This window comes from Anopheles coluzzii, chromosome 3 (assembly GCF_943734685.1).
Source record: "Anopheles coluzzii chromosome 3, AcolN3, whole genome shotgun sequence".
Lineage (NCBI taxonomy): Eukaryota > Metazoa > Arthropoda > Insecta > Diptera > Culicidae > Anopheles > Anopheles coluzzii.
The window spans coordinates 56,622,141-56,628,831 of NC_064671.1; the positions used below are offsets into that span (position 1 = coordinate 56,622,141).

The 6,691-nt window shown below is 44.4% G+C and overlaps 1 long non-coding RNA gene across 1 annotated transcript; it reads right to left on the reverse strand.

Annotated features, from left to right (window-relative positions):
* Nucleotides 1-488: 488 nt before the first annotated feature.
* On the reverse strand, nucleotides 489-2,750 carry LOC125907261 (uncharacterized). Its single transcript, XR_007452530.1, has 2 exons — nucleotides 2,218-2,750; nucleotides 489-2,131 (listed from the first exon to the last, which is right to left on the reverse strand). It is a non-coding gene; the product is annotated as an uncharacterized LOC125907261 (long non-coding RNA).
* Between the last annotated feature and the right edge of the window lie 3,941 nt (nucleotides 2,751-6,691).

A 6,691-nucleotide genomic window follows, 5' to 3' on the forward strand; every position in this document is an offset into this window, starting at 1 on the left:
GTATGCCAAAGCACGTGTTGGAAGGGAGAGAAAAAGTTGGAATAAACCGCATGCGAATGTGTGCATACAGCAAATGTAAAGATGTGTGCCTCATCATTTCTATAAGCAATCCGAAAAGGGGGTGGAGCAAACACATTTGTATGCGTGAGGTGCAGAAGAAATCAGAGCGTTATAGTATGTGTGAATGCGATTGTTCGGGTGGAATGTTTCTATGTGTGCGTGAGACCACATTTACACTTCTTCTGCAAGTGGGTACGTAAGTGCCCAAGGACGCAAAAACCGACGGCGGCCTGTGTAATCTGAGCTCCCTACAAAGCTCTCCACAAAGCTCTCGTTTGCAGTCTTGTCGAGAGCTTCGCCACAGGCGCCCGAACCATCCGTCACGCACACATCTAAACGTTCTGGTTTCTTCAGCCGCTCACGCATACCAATGTGTTTGCTCCACCCCCTTTTTCGGATTGCTTATAGAAATGATGAGGCTGTTCACATTTGCTTTATGCACACATTCGCATGCTGTTTATTGAATAATATCCCTCTCCCTTCCCACATGTGTTTTGGCATACTCCCGCTGTGTAGACGGCAGAACGCTTTCCCCCTTCCAAATTTACCGTTCTTCCTCCTCTCGTTCTTCCTTCCTCCTACTGCGCTCGGGGTACCATCCGTGCTGCGCGTGTTCAGCTGGCTTGAGTTTAGTGATGACGTCATGAACAGGAGCTGCGCGTGTTGAACCGGCTTCTGTTAAGTAATGACGTCCTCACCGGGGGCTGAATGAAGCAATAATGAATGTATGTAGTATGCATTATTATGGAGAGTTTAGCGCTTGGGATTAGATCAAAACTTTCTTTAATATTTTAAAACTGGAAAATGTTTTCTTTCCGTCGCTCCTTTGAAGATTGTTGACGACGCCAGCAGGTAGTAGTTGATAAATAGCGCACACACCTGTAACTTTTTAGACGCCAAGGGTTAGTTGAATGTACCTGCACAAGTGCACAGCAAGAAACTTACCTCAACAATTTGCTAGGATAAATCATTCCATAACAAAGGAAGAAGGAACACGGCACAAAACGTAAATGAACAAAGTACGTCGCACAATAAATCGCACCTAACTTCAGTACATCCTTCCATAGGGAAAGTTCTGGACAGACTGAGGATGCCTAACACCCGGATGAGCGCGATAGCAGAAAAATCATGTTGGATCGAGAGAGATGGGTAGACTCGGTCCAGCGTTATCCGCTGGTAAATGCATGTGTGTGTGACCAACGAAAGACTTCAAACCCCGCTTGCCCCGTATTTCATCCATAATTTTTCGTCACACGCACACACCTCTACACGGGCGGCGGTTTGCCGTCCAAAATCTAGAGAGAGAAGACAGGGCCTCTCGCTTTGGCACACAGAAAAACCTCTCAACAACTTCGGCTCTGCTACTTGGGTGGCTTTGAAGCTGAGTTGGCGAAATTATTCAACCGATCCGTCGGGTCCCGAAGCCGAAGTAAACCCGAAGCCGAAGCAAAACCCGAACGGGGTTCGGCACGAACCTTCCCCACCGGTCACCAGCACTCAGAGATCCGCTGAGATTGAAGCTGCCCAGTCCGCAAAAGCCGAAGTTTTGTATGGGATCGTGTCGTACACATATGGCCCCACTTACGTACCCACTTGCAGTAGAAGTGGAAATGTGGTTTCACGCACACATAGACACCTTCCACCCGAACGATCGCGTTCACACATACTATCATGATCTGATTTCTTCTGTACCTCACGCATACAAATGTGTTTGCTCCACCCCCTTTTCGGATTGCTTATAGAAATGATGAGGCACACATCTTTACATTTGCTGTATGCACACATTCGCATGAGGTTTATTCCAACTTTTTCTCTCCCTTCCAACACGTGCTTTGGCATACTCACACTATGTAGACGGCAGAACGGTCTCCCCCTTCCAAATTTACCGTTCTTCCTCCTCTCGATCTTGTTTCTTCTTACCGCGTCCAGAGTACCATCAGAGCTGCGCGCTGGTTTTAGTTTTTCCTCCTCTCATTCTTCCTTTCTCCTACCGCTCCCGGGGGCTGCGCGCGTTTCGACAGGTTCTTAGCGCAATCCAGTGCGTTGTTTTGTGGCTGAGTTGTGCTGAACGCTGTCAATAAAAATGAACCAATAATTAATGTATGTAGTACGTATTACTTTGGATAGTTTTGCGTATATGATGAGAGCAACACTTACCTTAATATTTTAAAACTGGAAAACAATTTCCTTCCGTCACCCATTTTGAAGATTGTTGATGATGCCAACACGTAGGCGTTGATGAATGGCGCATGCACCTGTAACTTTGAAAACGATAAGCATTAGTTGAATTGGTACATTGAAGCACAATGAGATCAAGAAACTTGCCTCAACAAGTTAGCTAGGATAAATCATTCCACAATGGAATAAGAAGCAACACTGCGCAAAACGTAAACAAGGAAAGTAGGGGACACAAGAAATCGCACATCACTCCCGCACATCCTTCCACAACGAAAGTTCTGGACAGACTGAGGATGCCTAACACCCGGATGAGCGCGATAGCAGAAAAAATCATGGTAGATCGAGAAAGATGGGTAGACTTGGTGTAGCGCAATCCGCTGGTAGATGCATGTGTGTGTGACCAACGAAAGACTTCAGACCCCGCTCCTCGCGTTTTTCATCCATCATTTTTCGTCACACGCACACACGCGCGGCGGTTTGCTGTCCAAAATCTAGAGAGAGAAGACAAGGCATCTCGCTTGGGCACACAGAAAAATCTCTGAAAAACTTCGGTTCTGCTACTTGGGTCTCCTCATTCTTAATGCCGCGTTTTTGGTTAATCCTCGCTCCCACCCTTTGTTTCCTTCTCCTCAACGAACCCACCATTCCCGCGAGCGTAGACAGATCAAAAAATTCCAGGAAATTCGGGCAGTAACTGTGCAGTTTTTTATTCACAGAGCTATTCAAGAATATTTCAATTCATGATGGTGCGTGCTGGGCGAACAAAATGTTGCCTGCTTGCTCCACCGATGGCGCGTGCTGTTGGAAGAAAAACACTTGCTGTTTGATGCGTTTTCCAGAGGAATGAAAGATAAATTGAGAATTAGAATGGTGAACAAAACTAGTACTATTTAAAACTTACCGATCACGAAGATATTTTAAATTAAACGGCGACTTTGTAAGCCCGCTTTGATCTGTTATCAGGAGCTTTGGTAATGAAATAGCTAGGTGTGATGGAAAATAACAGAAGAATAAATAAACATTGTAAGCAGTACGATTGTTAGAAGACAAACATCATTTGGATCATTCTTCGTTTTATGCATACACTTACCCGTAGATCAAGTAACAAAAAAATGGAATTTACGCGTGCGTTGACATCTGTCACGATTAACTTTACCACTTTTCTATTAACACTTAATGATATTCGCTGCATTTGACAGGGTCTCACGCTCAGAGCAAAACTTCTCCCTTCTTCGCAACGGTGGGAGCGATCGGTTATGGAGGGCTGGAGGAGTGCTAGTGTGTGTCTCATGCACACAGCGAAATTTTGGTCAACACCTCGATGGTGGGAGCGTTTTTCCAAGGGATGGGGTAGTGGAGTGCGAGTGTGTCGAATGATTCCTTCAAAGCTACCACGCAAACAATGAGTCCCCAAATTTTGAGTGATTCAGGCCGAGGGGTATGTGGAAGCTTGAGGAAGCAAGGAGAAACGCGCTGCGATGAGAGTTCGCATTCTGTTTTACACGCGCGCTTCACTAACACCAATACAAATACCGTGCTTTGACGAGCCGTCTGTGAATGTGTGTGTCTTCTTTCAGCGAGCTCACCAACTTGGATCTGCTCGTCACATCGTGTTGTCTCGCTTACACTACAGCATCGAACCATCGCTCCGTATGTCCCCCCCCCTCCTACGCGTACAAAACCACCAGTACCCCAACCAACCAAGCCGAGCTCTTTCGAAGCAAATCCTTCGTGATGAGCGAGAAAGCATGTCACGCATCTCACGTGTTGCCATGCGAACAGCTGCGCGTGTAGATGTGTGAGTGCGTGGAGAAAAATTGATGGATGACGAATGGAGGAAGGGGAGGAGCTTCACTCTCTCGAAGCATTTGAAGGGGGGCCGAACGCTCTCTTCACATTTTGCGAATTAGTTCAACTCAAACGCTTGGCAAAGAGGATATACTACTTTGAGGCACTAAATATTTCAGGCAATGGAGTCGTGGTCTATTAGTATTAGTATAAATTATTTCCCTTACCCCATTTATGAATTAATTTAAAGGAATAAACATTAATCTGAGTAAAATTTCAAAAGTCACTTTTAGCAAAAAACTTTTTCCAAATGTGTTTTGAAATTCTGAATCGATCTTGTAAAGACGGGTTTTTCATACAATGCGTACTTTTTAAGATATTTGGAAAAGTACGGTTCATAGGGTGCGCGGATGATATACTAGCAATGCTATTCCAATGAAATGCTATTCCGCTCTATCAAATTTTCAGCTGAGCGATTTTGTCTGTTTACGTTAGAACCGCTCCATTATTATTGCGCCTTTTACGTCCTCACGCGCGAATTCACAAATAGTTAAAGTGTTAGGCCCGCTTGTGATGAACAGTAGATCCACCATGTACCATGTTTCAATTCTCTGATTAAATCGCACGTTATAAATAAATCGAATATCTCTCCTTCCAATTTCAATTAAAAACACATAACCACTGCACATAAGGTAGGAAGATAGATGAGAGGAGGAGGAGGAGGAGGAGGGGCTATAAACACGTACGTAAATAAAAGGGGGCAGGGCGCGCGTGTGAGCGAAACGCGGCAGCAAACGAGAGAATTTTTTCTTTCTCTTTTGTAACATTTCGGCTAAACACCCGAGCTTAACTTCGGTAGGAACTGCCTATCAAAGTTGGTACACCTTCGGTAGAGAACTTCTATCGAAGCTATATCGAAGCAAATTTACTTCGAAAGAGCACGGTTTGGTTGGTTGGGACAGCGCGACGCTTTGTGGGAGATGGTTGTGCGCGTTTTGTTCTAAGTCCCGCGCGCAGTGTTTGTGCGTTGGTACGCATTTCGTCAAAGTCTCATGCGCTGGTGTGTTTTGGTGAAGTGTGAAGTAAAAAAAAAAACAGTGTGCACAGACGCACATGCAGTGCGGGCATCGACAGGTAAGGATTAGTGATGGGCGTTTCGGAGCGCACCAACGGCTCCGGAGCCGGCTCCGCACCAACGGCTCCGGAGCCGGCTCCGCACCAACGGCTCCGGAGCCGGCTCCGCACCAACGGCTCCGGAGCCCGCTCCGCACCAACGGCTCCGGAGCCGGCTCCGCACCAACGGCTCCGGAGCCGGCTCCGCACCAACGGCTCCGGAGCCGGCTCCGCACCAACGGCTCCGGAGCCGGCTCCGCACCAACGGCTCCGGAGCCGGCTCCACATCCACGGCTCCGGAGCCGGCTCCGCAATAACGGCTCCGGAGTTAGCTGCGCAAAACTAGCGTTCTTAAGTCCTTGTGCTCATACGAGGGCTGTAATTGTATGAGTGCGATGACTGATTTGTTTACAATTTTAAATCGATTCGAGCGATTCGGACGGATTCAATGTAGTGGGTTGAACCGAGAAGGCTGTGGGCAGGGTAGTTTAGCTGCAATATTTGTGAATTTTCAATAATGATTACGTGGATATTGTATAAACTGCAATCCGTACGAATTATGTAACATGTAAGCTGCATATAATTAAAGCAAAATCAAACAAAAAAAATAAAAATATGTTTTAAGAACAAAATTGTGTGTTTCAATGACGTTTTAATAAATTCTAAATTTAGTGTCGTTTGATTCTTTGTTAATGTGATTAATATCAATACACATCTCACCAGATATTGTACCCGTACGTAACATTTATAGGCGAAAGGCCATGGGAGTAACAAAATGCTGACAATTTTTTTAAAACGTGCGCTTTTGCCAAAATTTTGTAACCTGGACTAGCCAGAAAATAAAGTTAACAAAAGTTGACAAAAAGTGCCAAAACGTTCGCGAAAAAGCGTAAACAAACAAGCTATTCGGCGCAGTTGAGACCCATTGCTATGATAATAGTGCTAAAATGCATGTTTCTAATTGATTTATGTAACTATTTAGTACTTTTTAAATAAAATATCGATGACATTCAGATGTTTGAGCATTTTGATGTTTATGTGTAGATTTTTGATGCGGCCACGAAAAAAGTCTTTTTTGCATTTGATAAGCAGTTTTAACAAAGCTGATTTTTTTTATATTTTGTCACCTGCGTGGGCACGCGCCATATGGTTTTTTACCGTATCAATAAACCATGCGCAATCTCAGATTGTGCATTGATTCGTTTTGTCAAAAAATATATCAATTCGCGTAGCCAACCCTGAGCTATAAACGTCATTTCCATACAATTTCAGATTGCGCCAAGATTGCGCATAAATTTTCAAGATTATATGTCCGAGATATATAATTTTTTTTGACGGATAAATACAGTAGAACGTCGATTATCCGGCGATAGCCAAGAGGGCAACCAGTTTTTTTGTACAGCTCTGTAGTGTCTAGAGGTGTTTTCGAAATTCATTTTTGTTCATGAACAGTTGTCAAACCTATAGTTATTGATTGAAATAATATTCTACTAACGATTAATCGATTGATTCAAAGTAAATTAATTATAAAACTAGTCAATTCTATAATTTT